General features: G+C 34.4%; 1 protein-coding gene across 3 annotated transcripts in view; it reads left to right on the top strand.

Moving 5' to 3' along the window:
* The window catches only part of ASCC3 (activating signal cointegrator 1 complex subunit 3), a 301,819-nt gene that overhangs the window by 138,332 nt on the left and 138,440 nt on the right, over positions 1–25,047 (top strand). The window lies entirely within an intron of this gene.

The following is a 25,047-nucleotide window of genomic DNA, read 5'->3' as shown; positions in this document are numbered from 1 at the left end:
ATTTATTATGTCATTGAATTTCTCAGCAGCCAGTGAAGTAGGCACTATTATCCTTATTTCCTTAGTGCACTGGCAAATCCAGGCCATGTGAGTGTAGCATCTTGGCTAACCATTGTCTTACATCACTTTATTTGGATTTATTTTGTACCCCTCTTTGACCCTCATTAGAAAACTGCTTTGTGGTTTGCATTATTTATCATATACAAATGAAAAAATGTAAAAGCCCAATATTCTTTTTAAAATCTAAATATTACCTCATACCACCTATTTGTTCTTGGTTAGGAGCCAGAAGACTTTTCTGTAGAGGGTCAGATAGTAAATATTTTAGGCTTTGTGGGCCTTATGTTCTCTGTTGCAGCTACTCAACTGTGCTGTTGTAGCATGAAAGCAGCCATGGATAATATCTGAACAACCAGGCATGGCTATGGTCTTATTAAAATTTATTTGCAAGAGCAGGCAGCAGATGTATTCGACTTGGAGGCTATAGTTTGCCAACCTTTGGTCTAGATTTCCTTATGAGATTTGTTTGAATTAAGTGATCATCCTAAAATGCTATCTTGAGAAACTTTTGGCAGCATTTGATAGGAAATCTTAAAGCAATATGCTGCATAACCAATGTTTGTACTTTCTTTGTGAAAGAACAGGATAAATTCAGTGTAACTAGGTAGATATTACCTACCACCATGGGCATTTTTTCCAACTTTTATATTACAGAAGATATAAACTATATTATTAGCTAAGGAATTTAGCTCTGGAATCTATAAAATCTATTTGTATATGCTATATTGGAAATATTCAGTAAATATTTCAATGTTTTCTCCATTACTTTTAAAAAAAATAAACTTTATTTTTTAGAGCAGTTTTGGGTTCACAGTAAAATTGAGCAGAAAGTTTAAGGTTCGTGTACACCCTCTGTCCCCACACATGCAGAGCTTCCTCCATCAACATCCTGCATCAGCGTGATACATTTGTTTCCATCTATGAGCCTGTGTTGACATGTCAATATTACCTAGAGTCTATAGTTTACATTGGAGTTCACTCTTGGTGTTGTACATTCTATGGGTTTGAACAGATGTGTAATGACATGTATCCACTGTTATAGTGTCTTGTGGAAAAATTTCACTGCCCTGAAATTCCTCTGTGCTCAACCTGTTCATCCTTTCTTCCCCTTAACCACTGGTTACCACTGATCTTTTCACTATCTCTATAGTTTTGCTTATTCCAGATTGTCTTATAGTGGGAATCATACAGCATGTAGCCTTTTCAGATTGCTTACTTTCACAATATGTATTTGAGGTACCTCCCTGTCTTTTCATAGCTTGATCGCTTATTCTTTCTAATGGCTGAGTAGTATTCCACTGTCTGAATGTACCACATAGCAGTCGTGTACACGTTTTATGTGGACATAAGTTTTCAGCTCCTTTGGGTAAACACCAAGGAGTGTAATTGTAGGGTCAACATTTATTAAACTACTCCAGTCTTTCTTCCATTTAGTCTTACATTATAAAATACTTATTTAAAAAATAGAATACAGCCGTATCCCTAAATATTAGGAAAAGTAGCAGTTGTATCTTCTATTGTAGGTAGGTGGAAGTCCAAGTAAATGTAATTTAAAAGATCCTAGGAAGATTATATTCCCTTCTTTTTCTGGCAGAGTTCTCTCACTGTTACAAGGGTTAACGTGTCCCTCTAGAAATCATGATTTATAAAGTTCAAATACTGGCTAGGAGTGTTTTGTCAGTAGAGATTAGATCTTATTGCCAGTCTTTTCATTCTTAGTGTGAATGCATTCACCACATTACTTTTCAAAATGGAAACTGCCATAGGGCAGGCACTTGTGGTAGTAAATTCAGACAGGACAAAACTGGGATGCAGAGCTAGGTTCGCAGCACAGGTTCCTGTTTAGAAAGGACAGACTAGGTTGGGAAACCCCAGGGGAGACTTCAGGTCATCAGGGCTGACTGCTTTAGGGCAGGAAGAACACGGCAATGGAGAGCCTGCAAAGCTGAGGCAGAAGCTGTACACAAGCGTTACCTCCCCACCTTTTGTGTGCGTGTCATGGCATCCACCATTGCCAGCCTTTTAAGGATGCATGACCATCAAGCTGTCTCCTTCCTCTGCATTTCTTCCTGGCTAAAAATGCACTCTGGGTGATTGTATAAGTGTGGTTACAGTTTAAGGGCCCACTGAAACTCTTTGGCATCAGTCCAGATCTGTGCTTATGTCCCACTTTCCAAACAAGAATTGGAGCAGGATAACCACAGTCGTCTTCAGGCTCTGTACCCTGAGAAGGTTTAGGCTGCAGGTCTCCCAGTTTCTGTTTCAATGATTAGTAATGATGTTTGTTTTCCATAATACTTTTCTTCAGTTCTCTAGAAATACCTACATATCTCTTTACTTTTTTAACTGTGAAAACAAAATAGCAAAATTAAGGAAAATTTTCATGATTCCACTGTTAGGTTACTATTTTTAACATTGTTACTGTAATTTTATACATATTCCACTAGTCCTTTTTTTATCCATTTGCACGTGTAGCTTTTAATTTTGCTCATTCAAGCTTTTTTCCTATTTTCAGCACTTGTTTATTTTTGAATTTTTGATAAAATAAATAATTCTAGAAGGTCTAAATTAGTATTCTGACATAAACTTAATTTTAATTATTAGTTACAGTCCATTGCTAAATTATAATTACATTGTATATACAGATTTATAGTCACTGTTTTCCTGAATGAATACTAAACGTTTTTTATTGTTTCTACATGGTCTTCACAATTTTAATGCCTATAAAAGAGAAAAGAGAATTTTTAGTAAGGTTCTAGGTTTCAGATGCCATGTAAGTCACTTCGGACTTCTAATCTTCACCATCCTCTGACCTAAGCATTATCTTCTTTTGTTAAAAGAGAAAATGAACCTAAGACATGTTAAGCAGCCTCCTAAGGTCATACAACTAGTAAAGGGTCGCACCAGGATTGAAATACAAGTCTGTGTTGATGAAGCCCACAGCATCTTCAGGGCTTTACATTGCCCCTTTGCCATTAAGCTGACATTGGCTGTTCCTCTTATTATTGAATGCTTTAAATGTTTGCAACTTTCTGTTATTAAAGATAGTGTTGATGTAATGATCATCTTTCTGCCTATTATTTTTTCTGTTGAAAATGTTTACTTAGGATAAATTCCCTAAAATAGGATTATGGCACAAACGGCCACATTTTGTGGTCTTGCCACATGATCCTGTACTGCATTCCAAATGCGTTATAACGTTTCTTTGTCATAGCAGACCTACAAAGGGTTTTATAAACATATACCATGTTCTTCTGAATAGTTTTATTAATGTAGTTTGATGTAAAGTTGTGATCCGATCTATGTTTGCCACTTTGAATTTGTTTTACAATTTTAAGGCATAAAAAACAGTTTGGTGTCTTTTATCAGTGAAATTTTTTCTTAAGTAGCAACAATTACCTCTAAATCATGATTATAGAAACTCATGCTTTACATAATATATTATTCATGCTTTGCTTTAAGTGTGCACTTACTTTTGATTAGAAAGACCTGTTCTTCCTTATGTTTTTTCTTCATATGTGAACCTGTGGTTTTTGGCCTCTATAATTATATCATTAAACTGTTTAATATAAATATGATTAATATAAAAGAGACTGAATAATAAGAGTTTAAACAAATGTAACACTTGGGAACACCAAAAAGCAAAAATGAGGGGGAAAAAATCACTGTGAGTTCTACCACTCAGAGATGGTTTCTGTTAGTGTATATCCTTCCATTTTTTAAAATGCATTTTATTCCCTTAATTTCTTACCTTTTTTTCTTAAGTATTCCTGTGGTTTCTTTATTTTCTCTATCTGAGAATATGACAGAACCATAAATAGAAGCAATAACATGTAAATAAAACCTTAAATTGAAGATATCATATTTAAAAAATTTAATCAGGGTCTTCTATTCAATGCTGTTTCCTTAGGTTTTGTATTCCATTTGAACAGGTTCTACTAAGTAAGATTGGGTTATAAGGAAATATTGTTGGTTAGGTTCCTGGTAGAGTGTCAGGTACATGGGAGCTCTGTGGTAGTTTCATTGTGATGAATTGCTCATCTTCAAAGATTTAACATCCTTAGTGAGTTGGGAGGGATGGGAAGTATGAAATGCATCAGGACTATGGCCCATCAGTTGATATTTGCCTCTAGCATCACTAGTATTACAAATGCCCAGGCCAGCACCTTCAGATTGTAAGTAGTGGGTTGTTAAGGCAGCATTTTAGTCCTTTACATTAATATGATTATCTCAAGTAAAAAGCTCTTTTACAACATAATTTGAAAACAAACCTCTATCTCTTTCATTTCTTAAAATTATCTGTGTTATGTATGTAACTTTGGGAAAGTTGCCCAAAACTAAAATCTTTTTCTGTTTCAGTCTTTTCAAAGGAATCGTTCTGTCTGTTTAAGTCTTCTATTTGCAAGTTGCTCTGCCAAGTACTGTTTGGCCTGTAAGTTCAGTTAGCTTGCTAAGTGGCAGCTTCTGCTGATTGCCTTTGTAACATGTCCAGAACTAAAATTGCAGTGTGGATACTTGGAAAGGAGGACTATTACACATTTTGATTTTGGAAGCTGAGGCAGATACCTGTTTCAACAAGGCTAGCAATCTTTGATTTAATCCATCACACGAGAATTGCTACTTCCCACTGGTCTTTGATTACTGAGGCCCGTGTGGGAGTTTGTTTTCAGGGTCTTATAACCCCTCACTGGATTAGTTTTCTCTTTTTTATCTCTTTGAAGAAATACCTCCACTAAGGTGTAGTTCTCTCCTTTTATTAGAAAGTTAGCAAAGAGCTGCCCAATAGAATACAGTTTCTGAGTTGTGTTTTTCCCCCTCATAATTCAAGTTGAATATAATGTTATCCTGGTCACGAATTGTCTTCATATAAGTTTTCAAGTGATAAATTTCAACAAATGAATTTGTGTGTATCTGTCTGTCAGAAAATGAAGAATAGATAATTCAACAATTTTTTGCCTTATTCAAAAAAATGAGTCAGATTACATCTTCAGTTATAGTATTCTGCCAAACTCTAATGGCTGAAAGGTCTGACTATATGTGCTTCATTTTAAGAGACTCTGCTGTATAAATGTTTTGCTGTACACATAAAAGTACAGTAAATTGTGTGTGTGTGTGTGTGTGTGTGTGTGTGTGGAGAGAGAAAAACAGAGACAAAGACAGAAACACACAGACAAATAGAGAGCTTTGCTTCTGGAATTCAGTCATAATTATAACTAGCTGCACATAAGTGCATCGTACATATTCAGTAACCGTGCTTTTCCCTATAAGAAACTTAAGTTATTTTTTGTGGGGCTGTGTACCTCACAAACATTAGCTTTATTTTGTTGCCCTTTAAATATATCTCAGCAGTTAGTGTACAGTAGTAAGAAATTATAAGTCATTGTATTCTAGTCCAGGAAAACAAATTGAATTTTCCTTGCTACCTCCTCATGCCCCCTTATCCCCACCAACTAGTTTAAAAATTCTTGCAGTGAGTACTCCTTGATTTCATCTATTTGTTTTCCTTCAGGTTGTTTAGTATTTTGGATTTTCTCTGTAGTTGTGGTTTCCCTAAATAGTTTAATTTTATCAGAGCAGCTACTTTTCAGATCATTACTAAGAAGACTGAAATATGTGTCCATTAAAAAAAAAAAAAGAACTGTAACTCTCAGGCAAATAAATACTTTTCATGCTAACAATTAGCAGTTTCCTCTTAAATATAAAAATGAATTAATTATTTCTCTCTATTTAGATTAAATTAAAATAGAGCAACTTTTGTGTTCAAAAGTCATGCTGATACTCTCTGATCATACTATTACATGGGTTTCAATGTACCAATCATCGGAACTTGTGTGTTCGCGTACTTAATAGATTTCATGTGCGGCTTTGTCTTAAAAGCATTAAAATCAGTAGGAGGCAGTTGTGTTCCACTCAAGCATGTGTGATGACAGATGGAGAAAATCTTTTCATGTTGACTTTTCAACAGTCATACTCTGCAAGACTTCAAGCTCTTCTTGGCTATTGGGAAATTAAAAGTTGGCGATTCAGCCTTTAATTTTGATCCATCTGCTCAAACTAATGAGACGTCTCATTTGTAAGCTTCTCTTTGTGTTACCAAGTGCAAGTACAGCTTTATCATTCCTGTTAATAATTCCCCTCCTCCTGTGTAACTCACAGAATGGGAAAATAATTGATGCCTTAACCCTGTTGAGATTTTTCTTGTTATACAAACTTTGTTACAGTGATAGGAAAAGAATTAGAAACTGCCTCAGAGAGATGGCATATTTAGAAGTTAACTTGTTCTTCTTTTACATTATCAAAATGTCAAGATCTTTAATCAGTAGCTTCTGACTCAAAAATCTACCTCCAGTTTCAAGGATAAAAGGTTTTGCAGTGTTAAAGGGAAAAAAATGTCATCTTCAACCTTGGATTAATGCTAAACATCAGCTTTTCTTTTTTCAAATGAATGTCTCTTCTCTTTCTTCATTGTTTGTAGGTTTTTAGTAGATGTTTCTGTTTCTAATAAGAAGCCACCTTTAAAAATCGACTAATAGTTATGGATTTATTTGATTTATTACTATCTGAAGGGAATTCTTTTTGTTTCTTAGGGTTGCTTTTTAGTTTATGTAAAAGTAATTACGTACAAATGAAAGAAATTTTACCATGCTAACTTTCATACTGTAACTTTCTTTTGGCCCTTTTGCCTAAAAATTTTTCTTCCTCCAGATACAGGCAAATCTAATTTTTGATACTAACGTTTCTGTCATAAACTTGTCTAACATGATTTTATTGGTAAGTTATTTGAGTGCTTCTTTCTCTTCCCCTTCCCTAAAATAAAGATATATTCCCAAATGAATATAAGAGCAAGATTCTTAAAAGGGAGACATTTTAACAATTATTAGGATGAAAATTAAAGATATTTCTCCTTCAACTCTGCTGCTAAAGATGGCACTTATAAAGAAATATTTCTTGTTTTTAACTACAAGAAAATCTAAAGGAAGCATTCACTAAAACTCTACTTTTGTGGGAGAAAAAAAAGGGCCCTCCCCACCCACCAGAAAAAAGCTCTGATGAATCTTTTCTCAAATTGAAATTTTATTATCCCTCCTTATTTCACAGGCAAAAACTGATTTTCAGTCCTGTTGGGTTCTCTATTTTACTTTTTAATCAGTAGTAATAGTGTTTGCTTACAACATTTTTTTATTGTCTCTCTATGTAAGATTTTAGTATATCTGTGTACAGCATTTAATTAAAGTAAAGGCCAAAACAGAGTGTTGCCATCATAGAAAGAATTTCTGTTATGGCATAATGAAAATTCATCAAAGAAAATTTAATTATAATTATATATTTAGCAGTCAAAAATTTTAAATTGGACAGTGTAGCTCAGGAGCAATAATTTCTTAGCACTGTCAGCTGCTGGTTTGATATTGTGATCACTGTGCTGCATATTTCAGTCATGCCTAGTTCAGAAACTTGGAAAACACTGTCAGCCTAGGCCTTCTGCTGTTCCCCTTCCAAACACGAAAGCCAGAGAGGGTTTTAGCTACATATTAAGACAAAGCAGAATTTGATACATCTTTAATTTAAAAAAACATTTTTAAGGCAAAACTCCCTTTTATTCTCCCTTATGAGAATAAATTAATCAGATTACAGAGAAGCTTCAGAAGTGGAAGTAGGTGAACATGCTGATTTTTCCTTTGTGCCTTTCTTTTCTGGCTCTTGTGACATAAAACTCTCCTTGTTTTCCTCTGTCTTCTAACCTCTTTAGGCATTCTTTTTCTTTCTTCGTAGCCTTTTCCTTCTTTACCTGACTTATTCCTAGACCCTTTTAAAATTTGGCACTCTTTCTTGTATCATTCCATCTCACCTATGACCTTTATAGGAATAACCCATATATTTATGTTCCCAACCCAGATCTCTTCTCTGAGCTTTAGACCCATGTTATCCTGACTGGCCTCTCCTCTTGGGTGTCACGAGTGTAGTATGTCCTAACCAACTAGATAATTTTCCCTCTAAACCAGTAGTATTTCATCCATTATTCTTTGGTTTAGTAAATGGCATGACTATAGATTTAGTTCCATAAGCCCAAAAGCTAAAAGTCACCCTTGTCAACTCTCTCCCGTGTTCTCATTTCTAATCCCTCATTAAAGCCTGTCCATTTAATCTAGGCGTCTCTCAAATCTGTGCATTTCTTTCTACCTCCTCCTCCTCTTGCATTATTATCTCTACCACCTAGTCCAAGCAACCATCATCTCATCCATGGACTGCTCCAGCTATCTCTTAACTGCCCTTCCTGCATCCATTCTGACTTCCTCCCACTGTTCTGTATACTGCAGGGTATCTAGAATGATCCTTTCAAAATACAGCTTCAGAACAACACATGAATACTTAAAGCTCCTTTAAAAGGGCTCAGCGGTCCCTGTACTGTTTGGCCATTACCCCCTTTAATCTTCATCACGTACATGTCTCTCCCTCATTTCTCACTTCCATCTTCCTGGACTTCTTTTAGACCCTCATTGTACAGATACTCTTCCACTTACTTCTTAGCTTTGGCATAAATTTTGTTCCCTCTGCTTCACAAAGTCTTCCTTATTCTCTGCTTATTTGTCCTCTACTAAATCCTTCAGATTTCATCTTTCTTAGAGAAACCTTTTTTTTTTTAAACCTCCCTGACTCTTTCACCTCCCTATCTTGAACTACATAATAACAAGCATACGTCTTCTTCCTATTTCTATCTATAGTTTTACATTTTTCCTGGCTGTTTTTGAATAATGCCACTTTTCAATGGAAGACGTAAGTCCCATAGGAAAGGGGCTATCTCTGACTTTGCTCATCATCATGTTATCACAGCCTCCCCAGGACCTGGAGCACAGTTGGTGCTCACATAGTGTGTGCTCAATAAGTGAACGGGAGATGTGGTAGTATTCATAAGTTTGAACTTATTTTTAAAGGATTAAGGGGTAGCCAGCTTCAAAGAAAATCAAAAAAATAATAATGATTTCCACAGTAAGCCGAATGTCCAGACTGAGGGGAGAACAACCTGGAGATGTGGACTGACATCAAAGATTGCTTTGATTACCTTCTTAAGTAAGGAATTTTTTTCTCCCTGTAGCCTGTAAAGATCAATGAAAGAATGTTGGTATTCTCCTTAAAAATGTTTCATTACATACATTTACTGTTAATATCATTTCATCTAGTTATAGTCTTTTTTGTTAGAAGTTAGAAGTATTAAATTATCTCGTTTTCTCCTAAAATAAAATACCCATCTGACTTAGCTATTTTTCATGATATAGCTATCATTTGTGCCACTAGTTATTTTAAGTTAATATATTATTTATTTCTTTTATTTCTATTCATTAAGCCCTAGAGGAGTAACTTTTGAACTCTTTAAAAATTTTACATTTTTAAGAGAACAGAGAAAAAAGTTCCATTTTTCTGAACTATAGCCTACCATTAGAGTACTCAATCATATCTTTGAAATTATATATATATTACAGTTTCTTTATTAACCTTGTAATGTTCTCTCCAATGGCAAAAGGAATACTTTTTGATAAGGAATATTAGTATTGCATTTTTCCTTCATTGCTCTTGACATTACTTTTTTCTTAAGTCTTTGAGGATTTTCATTACTGAAGTTACAAGTTTTTATAACAAGTGAATTAACACAAACATGTAAACATGTAAAAAGAAAAAGCTAATGAACTTTCTTCTAACCTTGCCTCACCCCAAGTACCCTTACCCCTGAAACTATTCAGTTTTCCCTAGTACATACAGTCATACACAAGTATGTACATATCTTTAGGCATTTGAGTTTTTTAAAGTTAGTTGGTAGTCAGCGATTCTTGGAATTATGGCAGAAATTGATTGAACACATGGAACAGTTTGTCCCAAAGTGATGTTTAGAAATTTTGAGGATATGAACTAAGTTTAGATCTATCCTCATACACCTACAGATCTTTAGCCAAAATATCAAAAAAATAATACTGTGCATAACCTTGGAATAAAATTGGAAGCAGTACAAGTGGTTTTATTTTCCTGAAACTGGTTTTCTTTACATTAGATACATGGTTGAACAGCAAGGAACATATATAAAGATTTGAACCTGGAATGCAAAGCCTATGCTCCATCCATTTCATCTCATCCCCTTCATCTGTTATACAGTTGTATATTATCTCTGTTTTTATATGTTGGATCAGTGTAACTCCCTTATAGAAGCTATCCACATTTCTATCCATTTTCTCACTCTCTGTGTCTTCTTTGGTGCCCCTGTTCATATTTTAAATAGCAAAATATAGGGATAATACAAGTTGCTTTACCCTCTTACTTTGTTTTATTGCCATATTATTATATAATTTTCCTCTCAGTTTGCTCTGTTTCACACCTCCAGAATGTCTTGCATAAGAACAACTATAACTATTGGGTTTTGCATATATTCTTTATGTATGCAGCCCGTGTATAAACACATGTTTTGCAGAAAAAGAAAAGTTAGTTAAATTATATATAATTTTTATAAATTTTGTTGTTTGAAAGATTCTATATAGACCCACAGCTGATTTAAATCAAATATTCTAGATCTAGGAAGTGAATTTGTTAGGTTATTTGGTTATTTATTGATGTGATTTCTGCAATTACAGTATTAAATTATAGTAAGTATATAATTATCAGGCTAAATAATATAAAAGAAGCATTGAATCTGTTTTGTGGTATTTACTTTTGTCAAATACTCTGTATATTTAGTATTTTATCTAATTTTGTTGAAAATAAAACCTAATTTATATATATGTTTATTTTATACTGTTATTTTAGTTATATTGTTTAAATGACAATAGTAATATAGAATTGGAAAGTGCTAAAACAATGTTTGACTGCTTACAATCATTTTTCATTTATAACACCATGGAAAATTCTCTAGACAGCTATTCAGAATATTTTATATTAAATTGTCAGAAGTTAATTTGACAGCTATTTATTTTACTTTAGAAAATGATATATTGAATCTCTATTAACTGGTTTCTAGCTAATATTTGGACTTAGGAGCAGTTGGTAGGTATATTTGATAAGTTTCGTTACCACCACAAGCGTTTGTTGACTACACTTTTGTAGCCATCTTTTGATGAAATTGAACAAACAGTATTTTTTTATTAAAGCAGTGCATAAAATTTTGTGTCCCAAGGTAGTCTGATACAACTATTCGTGCATTTGCTCAAAGTGCAAAAAAAGGAGTTGAATATTTAAATTTAATGAACCATTGCAAACTTTCACTGTCTTTTCTGTAGCTAGGATTGTTATCAATCTTTTGTTGTCATAGCATATTGAAGTGGGAAGGGATAGGAAGAAAGAAACTATGTTTCTGTAGTTAATATTGTAAAATATGTTTCTGTTTTTAAGAGAACAGTCTAATAGGCTCAGATCTTCTCACTTTTTCTTGATTTTATGAATGAGGAGTTGAGAAATACAGCTGTAACTATATTATGGCAAATAAAATGGACATTTCCAAACTGTTCAGCACTCATCAAATTAGTGGCTGCACCTGATATATAGTCAGAGACTTATTAAGTCTTGTGACGGGTGTAAGCTGTGACTCTACCTGCATGCTAGCTTGCCACAGGCTAACTTCATTGTATACTGTGCATGTGCGTGTGTGTGCGCGCACACACGCACACACACACAAGCAGAAATAAGAGACACCAGGATAGAGAGCAGACCTTGTTATTTATTCACAGAGCATGGTGTTTGTTGCCCCTCTCTAGCTTCACAGAGTAACATGGTAAGAACCAGTTACCTCTGCACACGCAGGTTGCACAGTAGGAGTCAAGCTCCAAAATTATGAAACTTGAAACTTACATAGTTGTTGCTGGTACATCCTTCCCTTTGGTGGGGAAAGTGGGGGTATTGAGAGAGGAGTGGGAGAGGAAATGGGAGAGAGAAGAAAAGGAAGAGGAGAGGAGACAAAGAAGGAGACCAACTGACCTGCCCAAAGACCTTCTCTTTCACTCTGGAATGTGAGCAGATCCTCTCCTGAGGAAGGAGGAGGAGGCCTGTACCCTGGAATATAAGCAGATGTCTCCTTGAGTGATAAGAAAAGAGTCTCGAGGCTTCATCACCTATAGAATGGGAGGAAATGGCTCTAGGGGAGTGGAGACATCTCGGCCACTAGAGCATTTCATTTCCACTGCTCAGAAGGCCCTGACCATGTATATAATCCCCAAGAACTTCTGAGAGGATTCTTTTCCAACAAGACCTAGAGGTATCTTTACAGGACATACACTCTCCTAAACCATCCCAGTAGGATAGTAGTCTGCTGCGCTGTCTGCTTTGTAAAAAAATTTCTACCCTTACCTAGTACTCTCTTCAGTAGTTCTTATGTCCTGTTCTCCATGGACTTCGATCTCAATTTTTTCTGGTATTTGGTTTTCTCTATCTTGTAACTGTCTTTTTGAAATGATATGGAGAAAGGCCAAATAAATTAAAGTGGCTTAATGGATGGTAAATGGCAATGTATTTCTTCTTTTAAGTGTGGTATAACTATCCTAATTTGGGTTTATAGATAAATTGAGGGGTTTTTTTTTCTTGTTTTCCTTTCTCATACTTAATTTTCCCCATCAATGAAGAGGGTCAGTTGAAGAGTACAATACAGATTTGTGGAGTTTTTCATTTTGTAAACACAAATGAGAGCAGCCTAAAAACATGGAGACAGTTAAGAGCCAATCTAAGAGAAATTACAATTTTGTGATTTTCCCTTTATAGCAGTACAGTTTTAATTAGTCTAGCTAGTAAATTTTATTGAGAGTATATTGGCTTAGTGGGACTTCTTCTCAAGTAAATTTAGAAAAAGCATGTTCTTTTAGGGAGAATCTATTCAAATGTGTTACTTGAGAATATTAAATGCACAGCTGGATGTTTAGGAATTATAAGTAGTGATTATTGTCCAAGAAAATAAGTGAAAAATACTGATAGAAATCTTAAAAATACATTTTTATGTTGTTATTTTACTGAAATTAGATTCAGTCCAGAACATCTTATAATGTTGAATAATAATAGGCCTTCAAGTCCAGCGGCATCTGTAGAAATGAAATTGTTAGCTCGCTAATGAATTTTATTTGCATAGTAATAGACTAGATGGTCTTGCTTAATTTACTCTACAGAATAGATGTTGCTATTTTGGGGCTGTCAATAACAAATGTCAATGCAACGTGGACTGTCTTGGGGGTCGGTAAAGTATTTTTTTGTGTGTGATGCTGTTATGTATTGAAATATTATTTATTCTGGCTTATCAGTCCTTTTTTGGATTGACCTAGGTCCGCCAGTAAATTAAGGTGGTCTATGTTTGTACTATGGGGACTAACTAGGAGCAGTGTACTTTGGGTCAGATTGGTTCAGTCATATCAGAGAACATCTTTGACAAAGCATGAATTCACAGTGCTTGGATTTTTAGAACTTCATCTTTAAATTCCTTCATTATTAAATTAATCTTCACAAGTAGATTGACTTCAATATAATGTTCCTTGAAAGTCTCACTTATGTGTGTGTCTATATGAACTTTTTTAAATCAGTAATGCTTATACTTTTTTAATATGTATATTGTAGACTGAAATTTAAAATGGAAATAGAATTCTGGATTTATAAGCTTGTAAATTACTGAGAATGGCTCATAACTTTGGATCTCTTTCTGTAGTCTGTTTGTCCTGTTAAGATAAGAGCTGCAGTGGGTAGAGTACCAAATATAGAAACTACTACACTTTCCTTGAGGCTTGGGGGTCATCAATCTTAATTTTAGGTATTGAGCAGAATGAAGGTAGTTTTTAAGACTAAACTAAGGCAATACTGGGTGGGAAGGGATAGACTGGGATTTCAAAATTGTAGAATAGATAAACAAGATTACACTGTATAGCACAGGGAAATATACACAAAATGTTATGATAACTCACAGAGAAAAAAATGTGGCAATGAGTGTGTATATGTCCATGAATGACTGAAAAATTGTGCTGAACACTGGAATTTGACACAACATTGTAAAATGATTATAAATCAATAAAAAATGTTAAAAAATAAATAAATAAACTAAGGAAATACTGGTAATATTTAGCAAATATTTACTGAATAGCCAGTGTGTGCCAGATACTGTGTTGAAGACATGAAACAGGAAGATATACTCTGCATTAGTGTTGCTTATAATCTGATGAGAGAAAGGTTAATCAGGTAATTACACATGAAATGTAAATGTACAGATTTCACAATAAGCTTTCACTTACTCATTTTAGCATCTTTTAGTGATTTTCTAACACCATTCTTCCTTTCATTCCATTGTATGTGAGGAGGAGCTTTTCCTTTCTCCCCACTTATTCCTGTGGACTTCAGATTCTTGTTTTATTCAAAGGATCATAATCCATTATTATATTATTTACTCTGATGACTATATTAGCCCAAATTTGGCAGTTGGGAGCCTCTTCAAGCTGACTTCTTTGTCCTTTGGACATGTCCCTGTCCCAGAATTGGAATTAATCATTTCTAATTAATCATTTCTACAAGCAAACCTGGGGTAGAGAATAGTATTTAGAAACCAATGAAAGTATTATATTTCTTAAATGAATATTTCCACTGATTTCTTTCCCCAAAATATCCAGAAGAATGAAAGAGATTTGCGTTTTTAGAATTCTCAACCATTTTTAATAAAAAGGAAATATGGTTCTGAGCAGTTCCTTTCCACTAGTGGAGTGTTCTGTCACAGCGGGTATTTTCTGACTGCTCCAGCGTGCCCCGAAGTGCTGCAGCAAGTGCTGGCCTTCAGCTGGGGGAGGTGTGCTGTCTGAGGGGCAGAAACGAAATTTGGGTCTCTTGGGACCACTCACATAGCTTCAGCCTTTTTTTTTTTTAATATGGCGAGCTGCAAAAGAGTTTGGTGAAAAAAGAATTCCACAGCCAAAATAAGTTTTTAAACCACTGTCCTACAGCATTAGCTTTTCACAGTTTACATGAAGATTAGTAGTTTCTGTTCTTATGGTGATACTAAGTGGACTGATCTTTCACTTACGAAATATCAGCTTGGCTTTTCGTGTAGAGGTGGGAGTTGGTCTTCCGCTTCGTCATGTATACATTGGACTAAGCAAACCTGTAGCTTTTCTCTCATGGGCCTCGAATACCAGGCAGAATCCTATTTGGATATATTGGCTCAATGAGGTAGCTTAGAAGTTTTCAAATGTGGTGTCTTTTGTTCACCAGGCAGCTATGAATCTCCTCCATTGCTCAAGTCAAGGATGAAGTAATGTATTTGCATGTATGATAAGACAAGCTTGTAGTTGAAAATGCTGTACCACCCTTGCGAGCTAGGGCTGAGCCAGAAAGCAGGAGGTACACCTTTCCACAGCCCCTTAATGCTTAAGAAAACATTCTTAATTATGTTAAAAAGTTTATAGCAAACATACATGCATTCAAAATACTTACCATTTTTAAATTATGTTTTAAAAACTCTACTTTTTTCTGTTTTTTGTGGTCTTAATGTTTTAGAGACCATACTGAAATATAACTGTCTTGCACTTCTAAGGATATTGTACGATGTCCTGATATATGGTGAACTGATTGATAATATTTTTTATGGTGGGCTTGGCTAGAAATGTGATGATACATATTTTTGCTGTCATGGTACATAAGGACACTAAGTCCTCTAAGGTTGCTTTTTTTTTTAATTATTGTGCATTTTGGTAACAAGTATCTTTTAGGGTTTTGAAGATGTAAAATATTATGGATTTCTTTTAACCAACTGTAACAATTAAAGCTCCCTACAACTGAAACATAGAAACGGATGAATATTAAAATGATTCCTTCAGAGAAATTGATGAAGAATGTATTTCGCATTCAGGGTAATGCCCTAAATGCAATTCAGTAATGATAATCTGAATCTGTTTATCACTTTAAAAGCTTAGGTTTCTTGAGAAGTACTGCAGATTCTCAGCGTGAAGAGTCCAGAGGTGGCTCTGAACTGCCGAGTGTAGATCTAATTACACAGCTTGGAGCTGTGGACCACTGCTCTCTACCCTACATTACTTTCCTTGGTTTATTTGCATAATTTAATGCATGAAGACTAGTCAGTGAATTATACAGTTTTCTAATATAGCTAAGACAAGATAAATTAACCCTGTTTGAGGTAGTTTGTGTATCTGATAGACCTTTAACTGGGTGTCTTTTTTTTTTTTAAAAGGAGGTACTGGGAATTGAACCCAGGACCTCATGCATGTTAAGCACGCACTGTACCACTGAGCTATACCCTCCCCCTACCTCGGTCTTTCTAAACTGAAAAATATTCTTTAGTAATGCAGTTGGTTGGCAGGAATATCTGATAATAAATGCTAGTTATTATACTCATGATTAATAAAATAGAGAATTCTAAAGTTTATGATTTTAGTCCTGTTTTTAATAGTAATAGTTTTATTGATAATAATTTATAGTAGTGTTGCTGTACACCAGAAACTAACACAACATTGTAAATCAACTATACTTCAATTTAAAATAATACAGTAGTATCAAATTTTCTATTATAAAATATAAAAATGCTTTCTTTATTCATGTCTATCAGTAGAACATTATTTTGGTTAATGAATTTAAGTAATTTGATTCATTATAAATCTAAATAAGTACGTTTGGTTTAGGAAATACCTTTGACTTCAAAGTCGAGAATTTTTTTTTAAGATGCTCTTAAAATAGCTCATTTTATAAGTTGTTTCTTTTTAAAATCCAAATTTTGAACTTTGCAATGGCATTAAAATATACAGTTGACCTTTGAACATCTTGGGGGTTAAGGGTGCTGGCCTCCCCCTCCCCCCAATCATAAATACACCTACACCTTACAGTCGGCCCTTCGTGTACACAGTTCCTTTACATGCTTATTTCCTCTGGATCAGCGGGTCTGCATGGGATTCAGCTAGCTGTGGATCATGTAGTCCTGTAACAGTATTTACTATTGAAGAAAGTCCACATGCTAGGGGACCTGCCCAGTTCAAACTTGTGTCATTCAAGGGCCAACTGTACACTCATAGCTTTACAATAGTATCAAAAGACTAAGCAGTAGCAATTTTAGTTTATTAAATATCAGTGGCATGTTTGCTAATAAATGTAAATAAAACTATCCAGGAAAATTAATTATCTAGTTGAATAATTGGAAATTAGCTTCATACCCCATATTCTAATAAAAGGCATCAGTGAAAGTATTAACTCTTCTTATATCCTACTATGATTTATAAACTTTGAAATTCACATCTTGGCTCAAAAATATGCTAAAAATAAATGTTTTTTGTCAAAGTTGACCGATTTATTTATTTATTTGTTTTTTAATTTATTATTTATTTATTTTTAATTGAGTTATAATCAGTTTACAATGTTATGTCAATTTCTGGTATACAAAGCTGACCATTTTTAACTTTGGAATTTCAGTAGTCATTTATTCAGTGCCCACTGATTGTAGGGAGAGTGGTATGAGAGATGAAAAGAGACCTCAAAATTAGTAAGATGTAAACTTGCCCTCAGGCAACACCCAAAGAGGGAATGTAACTTGGTAGAAAGAACGTAGGCTTTGGAATATCAAATCTGAGGTTAATTCTCTGTTCTGCTCTTGAATGAGTAGCACATTACAACTCTGAGCTTCAATTTTCTCCTCTGTAAAATACTAATAGAATTACCTCCCTAACTGTGTTGTTAATAGTAAGATGACTATGCCTGCACCTGGTACTGGGCCTAGTACATAGGATGCACTTAATACATCGTATCTTTTATTACTAGTCCTAGTAATTATTAACAACAGTGGAGACATCTGTGTACATCTCCAGATTACACAAGGCACAAGTATGAACAGAGTTTCTGTGGGAGTGATCATTTTCCCTGGAGAGATTGGAAAAGAATCATTAGTACTAGGCCTTAAAGGTATGCAGAATTTCCACAGATGAAGTTGGCAGGAGAACTGAGTAAAGTAAAACATAGATAAATGCCTGAAACATACAAATACATGGTGGTTTTGAACAACAGGATGGATTTAGAGATGATACCCCGAGCCAATAGGCCAATAATGAAGAAACTTGGAATATCATGATCTTTAAATCAAGTAATTTGCTAACTTTGAGAGAAGAGCCCAGTTAATTTTTAGATTATGCTTTCCTTTCTTCCTTTTTTTCCTTAGTTGTGACTTCCTGTGGTTGTTCATGTAATGAATAGCGGCTTCTGTGTTCACCATGTTCCTAGACTCCAGTCAGGTACCACAGTAACTAGATATTAGCTCTGTAAGCACAGGGGCAAGTGTGGGCTGCACTCACCCACTGCAGTATCCCCAGTGCCTGTCATGTAATGTTGGATGATTGCAGACTCACAAAGGAGCTAAATCAAGCACAAAAATAGAAATAAATGGTAGTTAAGTGATAAATGCTTAAGAGAGGGCCATATGAATTCTTTGGATGCTCAAAAGAGTAAAGTATCACTTGTACCTGGAATCATGAGGGAGATTTTTACTATTTTAATTTAACTATTATAGTAGCATCATCTCCCCCCATGTAAGTATAAGGATTTCTTTTCTTGTCTTTTTTATTTTCTTTTTTCTTTTCTTTCTTTTTCCTTTCCTTTCCTTTCCTTTCCTTTCCTTTCCTTTCCCTTCCCTTCCCTTCCCTTCCTTCCTTCCTTCCTCTTTCTCTCTTTCTCTCTTTCTTTCTTTCTTAAGTGAATTTTATGAATTTGTACCAGTTCTTCAAATAGTTCAGTGTCTACAAAGCTATATTTTTAAATGTTTAAATCGAAGTTTCTTTTATACGATCTGTTTCGGTTATACTAACTCTTTCTCAGGGATCCCTCCCTGAGTACTTTTTTGCTCATATTCACTCTTCATTAAAAAAAAAAAAGCCCCCTTTTTTCTTTTAATAAGCCCATCATTTTAAAATTGTCCTGTCCATTGTTCTATCAATTTACAATTCCAAAATCATCTTTGGGGTTTTTTTCTGTTTTATCTACCATTTTCTCTTACGCTTCCTTGAGTCATATTTTCTTTATCATCATGTAATGTATATTCCTTTACAAAAATTCATGATTTTTCCATGATGATGGCATTTCTCTTTAATTGCTCAGTTTAAAATCTTCCTCTAACATAAAAATACTTTTTCAAGTATCGCTTTTATGTGGTATCTTTTTTTTTCTGAGTCTTGAATGAATTTTTTACTGAGGTTGTGTTTTGCCTTTCCAGCTATCATTGCTCCTCTTTCGGCATGTCCATTTCTGCCAAAAGCCTGTATTCACCAAATCCATGTGCATTTGCTCTCTTCTCTGTACCTTTGACTTCTGTATACGTTCCCTTGAAATGCTTTTTATTTTCTTCTGTTAGATCATGTCTCTCTTTTCTTTTAAAGCATTTCCAGGTAAACTAAAACAAGATAAACTTGTCACTTAGATCAAAAGTACCACCACTCTTCTAAGTTCATTTTAAAATACGTTTTTACTTTGACACCATAAATCCTTTAGCAATAAAATAATCATATCAAATATACTAGTACAATGGTACATTATAAACGTACCATTACAACTTCATTATCATTACTGATCATTTCTCCTCTTCAATATAACTTATGTATTTAGTTATGAAACTATTCTGTTTCAATGGGTAAGACAAGCAATACATGATATACAGAGAAAACGTTATCTTTTTATCCCCCATCCCATTTTCATTTGTGAGGTAACTAATTTGGTTGGTGTCCATCCATTTCTCTCTATTTTTAAACACACACATACTATATATGTATACACACACTCAGGATAATGCTATGGAAATTGATTTGCAACTTGATTTTTTGTGTGTAGCATTATATTGTGGATATCTTTGCAGATATCTTTCAGATCTGCTTGTGTGTATGTGCGTGCAGGAGCAAAATCCAACTCTGTACCCACCATTGGATTTCCAAAGCCACACAGTGTTACTGCAATTCAGCACTTTTTCACATGTTTATGACTATTTTCACTTTCTTGCCTATAAATTTCCCCAAAGTCATAGAGAAAAATCCTGACAGATCTAAAGAAAAATGAACTATTTCTGTACTAAATAAGATACCATAACAGAGTCAAAAGATGAAGCACAGACTAGAACAAAATATTTGCAGTATAAAGACGAAACATACTGTCTTCTGTATTGTAAGAACACTTACAAACTGATAAGAAAAAAATGCCCAATAATAAAACAGACAATATCCACAATAGGGACATAGTTCAGTGGTTATATTACTTTGACCCAGAATTTCACTTCCATGAAAATATTCACAAATGGGAGAAATGTCTTGTGTACAGAATTATTTATTACAGCATTGCTTTAAATAAGAAAGGATTGTAAACAGCATAAATGTCTATTAAACAAGGACCAGTTAAATAAATTACGGTATTTCTAAGTAATGCAAATGAAAAGAATTAATGAAGAAATTGTGTATTGATATAAAAAGATCTTCAGATGACCTGTCTAGCTGGTCAGTACTGGCAGGCCTAAACTAAGAACTGACTCACAGCAATCAGAATGATTTAAAACTGCATTTACCTGATATCACAGACAGGGTATAATAACCACAGCAATAAAAGTCTGTTTTGTTGTCTACATGCCCCGTGATATATAAATCTGAATTATACCTATAGTGGTACTACCCATTCAAACCATAGACCCTGAAAAATTATTTACTGTTTTCTCAGTTCTCCCAAAGTTAGTACTTACCAGAACCATTCTAAATGCGCAGACAGGTTTTTTTGGCTTTTGTTTTGGTTTGGTTTTGGGGTGTTTTGTTTTTGGTTTTTGGGTTTTTGGGTTTTTTTTTTTTTTACTTACAATGGATGCCATAGCACTGGGCCTCAAATTTTAACTTACAACAGAATCTCCTGAAGGGCTTACTAAACCAGATTGCTGGGTCCCACCCTCAGAATTTTTGGATAAAATGTAGAGTGGGCTATTAATTTGTAGTTCTAACAAGTTCCTCGGGGATGCTGATGCTCATGGTATGGGGACACTTTTTTTTTAATTTAAGTATAGTTGATTTACAGTGTTGTGTTAGTTTCAAGTGTACAGCAAAGTGATTCATTTATACATATATGAATATATATTCTTTTTCAGATTCTTTTCCATTATAGGTTATTACAAGATAGATAGATAGATAGATAGATAGATAGATAGATAGATAGATAGATAGATAGATAGGGACACACTTAGAATCACAATTTTTTTAGGGCCTTAAGGCTTAATTCTCCTGAAAATCCTGGGTTAAGAAAGTTGGGAAGAACTGAGAGCAAGACAAATAAATGGCTATGCTGCTTAGAGGGAAAACATAGTTAGTGGGACATAAACCTCCTCACCCTCTAGTCTTGTCCTTTAACCACTGCAGTAGGCAATGCCATATATTATAGAGCATTATTCCTCAGCAACATTTCCTGTGGGACACCTAACTGCTATGCTGTTGTATCTTTTTCAGGTATTTCAATTCTTAGTTTTCCTTCTTAGCGGAAATTTCTAGGAAAGAGAATTTTATTCAAGATTTCACAATGAATCTTTGGCCTCCTCCCTCCTGTTTTAAAAATAATCTCAGACTAAAGTATTTCTATTAATTTTTTCATTCCCAGTTCATCTGGGAATAAAACAACACCTTACAAAGGTTGTTAAAGGATAAGTGTTCTTTTCAACTATTTTGTTTGGTGTCAGATACACACACACTTGCAGAAATGAGGAATAAATGTTTATATAGGTATCAATTTATAATAGTCATTTACTGATCTAACCATTTAGTCTTTTAGGTCAAGTTAATTTTATTAATGTTTATTACCCTTGTAATGGTATTAATACTCATCAACTTTGTCTAAGGGTCTCCAAGCTCCTGTATAAAGAGTTTTAGCATCCCCTTTGAACTTGTTAGAAATGCAAATTCTTGTCTTGCCTGAGACCTACTTGATTAGAAAGGGGGGTAAAGGGAAGGAGCAGCAGTTTGTGTTTTTAATAAGCTTGCCAGGTGATTTTGACTCATTCTACAATTTGAGGGCTGTTGTTTTACTGAATGTGGTGTTTCACTTGCACTATATTCTTCAGTCCTTATAGCAAACCTGTAACACTAGTAACTATCTATGGGCTAGGGGAAGTAAGAATCAAAGAGATTAAATAGTTTGTTGTAAATCACACTGCTGTTTAATAATATTTCAAAGTAGAAATTTTGTCCTTTTTGAAGTAGTATGTCCTCTCCTTTGAATGCGCTGAAACAGTATCCGTTACTTTGGCATTTTGGTTTTTTGAGTGATCATTATCTGAGCTTCTACTTTTCATTAATTTTAAAAAGCATCTCATTTGAAGGACACTTTTTGGCAACCCAGATATCAGCACCAGAACTCAGATTCACATACTGTCTTTCCTAGTCAAGGACTCATTCCATCGTACATTTTTAAACTAAAAAAAAATTCGTGAAATATTTTTAATTGCAGTAACCTAACAGACCTCAGGTAAAAACAGAAACAGCTTTATAAAACACTTAAAATTTACTAACATTATAGACTTGAATCTACTGTTCTAATCTTATTTTAATGACACATGCCCATTTAACTGCTGTTTGGTTACCAGCAGCGTTTCTAAGATTAATTTGGAGTTATTTCTGCCAAATGAAATTGTGCTCTCCTCTCTGTTAGTTATAATTTTCATATGAGTCTGTTTAAATTAATTAACCAAATTAACAAACCATAAAATCAAGTATGTTTATAGAGACCCAAAACCTTGTAATGGCTGCTGTTGGAGCCTCTAGACAGAAAATTCTTAATAAAAAAAAGAGTTTATTTTACTGAACAAGACATGATGGATTCTTTAATAAAAAGAAATTGCTGCTTTAAGTTGTAACTAATATTTCTCTTGGCTGCAGTAGAAAATAATTTGCAAAATGATAAGTTGACAAGTCAAACTGAAATAATTAATGAAGATTTAGGGTCATATTTTATTTTCCCGTATGTTCTCCATATCTGTTATTTTCAGAGGATTTACATAATGTGGCATTTGAATTATGGAGAACAGAAATTTGGTTGTATTATAAAATCCTAGCCCATCTGGGAAATTTTCTTGGGGCTATACTGGTTACGTAAAAGATCCTAATAACCCCTGATATTTCATATGTATAGGTAAATAAAGATGGGTTATTAGGGGGTCTTTGTAATGGTGGTTTTATTTATGTTTTATTTGAAACTTCTTTTGTCTTAGAAGATGAAAGCTAAGTCGGTGGTAATCATTAACTAATTTCACTCAGTAGTAGTACAGTGGTGATCCCAATAGTTGTTAATTATCGAATTTTTAAACCCCATTGCTACATATTTTTACTCACTTGGTTTTAGAGGAGGATCCAGAAATCGATTTTAACAAGCCCCAGCAGTGATTCTGATGAAGTGGTCCCTGGGCGTCAGAGTAAGAAATTTTGAAAGAGAACCTACTTCTTCAAGCTAACACACTAAAATTACGAAGGATAAATACTCTATATACTGCTGTAGACTCCTCCATTTAGATTGCACCCTGCTTCTACAGCCAGGTGGTGCGGATTCCTAGTGGGTTTTTTGCCATAATAGCAGTGTTCCAATTTGGTGCCTCGGAACATATTTATCATTGTATCCCTGGTGTTTTGTCCACTGCTTGGCACACAATAAGTATGTGTAAATATCTTGGCATGGATGAAGGAAGGAGACCAGCTAGCTCCATGTTTAGCATTCCTGTGTTATCCACACTCCATCCATCTTCTAGGTCAGCTTCCTAAATTATGTCTACAGTTTTATCTTCCTCCTTAAATTGTATGGAAGAAGGGACCATGTCTTATCCATTTTCATATCTTTCCTTTTAACAGTATTCTACAAATACATGGCCAGTGAATCTATATTAAGTAAAAATTATTTTGTGCTTATTTAATCCATCATGCACTATTCTCATCTCCGTGAGGGCAGAGACCTTGTCTCTTTTTCATAGCAGTTTTCTCAGCATTTGGTAGTGACTGCAACCTCAGAAATGCTTGAATGAATGAATAAATTAATAAAATAAAAAGTAACTTCATTTTAATTGAGATTTTTGTAAAATTTAATATTAGGGATAAAGTTTTGTGTGTGATCAAATTTATATAAAAGAAAAAAATCTGCCTTACCCTTTAAAAGCAAAGACAGGATGGTAGAATTTGACAGCTTCTGAATTGGTGAAGCTTCATCGGGGCATAGTTAACAGGATTTTCTATCTAACATAATATTAGACAGCTATGTCAATAATTATGAAGATATCTTAATGAGCTTAAATGGCAGTCTTTTGACATCCTATGAGGTAAGGATAATTCCCCAGAAAGCTATAGAGCCTATAAAAATCAGATTTGAGTTTTCTTAAGTTGAAAATAAGGAAAACAAAAGAATTTTCTAAGTATCCATGAAACTTTCTGAAATAAATTTTATTATTGTACTCATTAAAATATTCTTATGATCATGTTTCTTTTCAGAATGCATTAGTATCAGAGAGTAAGTTAGAGCTCTGATAAAGTGTGAAATCTCAAGCTTTATAGCCTCGAAGGCTGTGATTAACTTACGGTAAACATCTTCAGGTGACTTACAATGCTTGTTTTATTTTCTCCATTTTGGGAGATTTTTATTGAGGAATGTCTGTTCTTCTTCAAATTATCTACTCTCCTTTACTTTGAATACACCCTAAAAGAATATTGGTTATTTAAGTATTCCAGTTTCTTGAATGACTGTTATCTGAGGTTTTGTTCTACTGTGAGTTTTATCAGATCCCATATGTGAAACATTCCCCTTGACAACTTTACTATGGATTGATTGTAAGATGACTGTGAGTTAATTATAAGATTACTGTGGGTTAATGACAAATGCTGGAGAGGCTGTGGAGAAAGGGGAACCCTCCTACACTGCTGGTGGGAATGCAGTTTGGTGCAGCCACTGTGGAAAACAGTATGGAGATTCCTCAAAAGACTAGGAATAGACTTACCATATGACCCAGGAATTCTGCTCCTGGGC

Source organism: Vicugna pacos, chromosome 8 (genome assembly GCF_048564905.1).
Source record: "Vicugna pacos chromosome 8, VicPac4, whole genome shotgun sequence".
Taxonomy (NCBI): Eukaryota; Metazoa; Chordata; class Mammalia; order Artiodactyla; family Camelidae; genus Vicugna; species Vicugna pacos.
The sequence above is the reverse complement of the archived record's forward strand: the minus strand, read 5'-3'. Positions and strand labels throughout refer to the sequence as shown.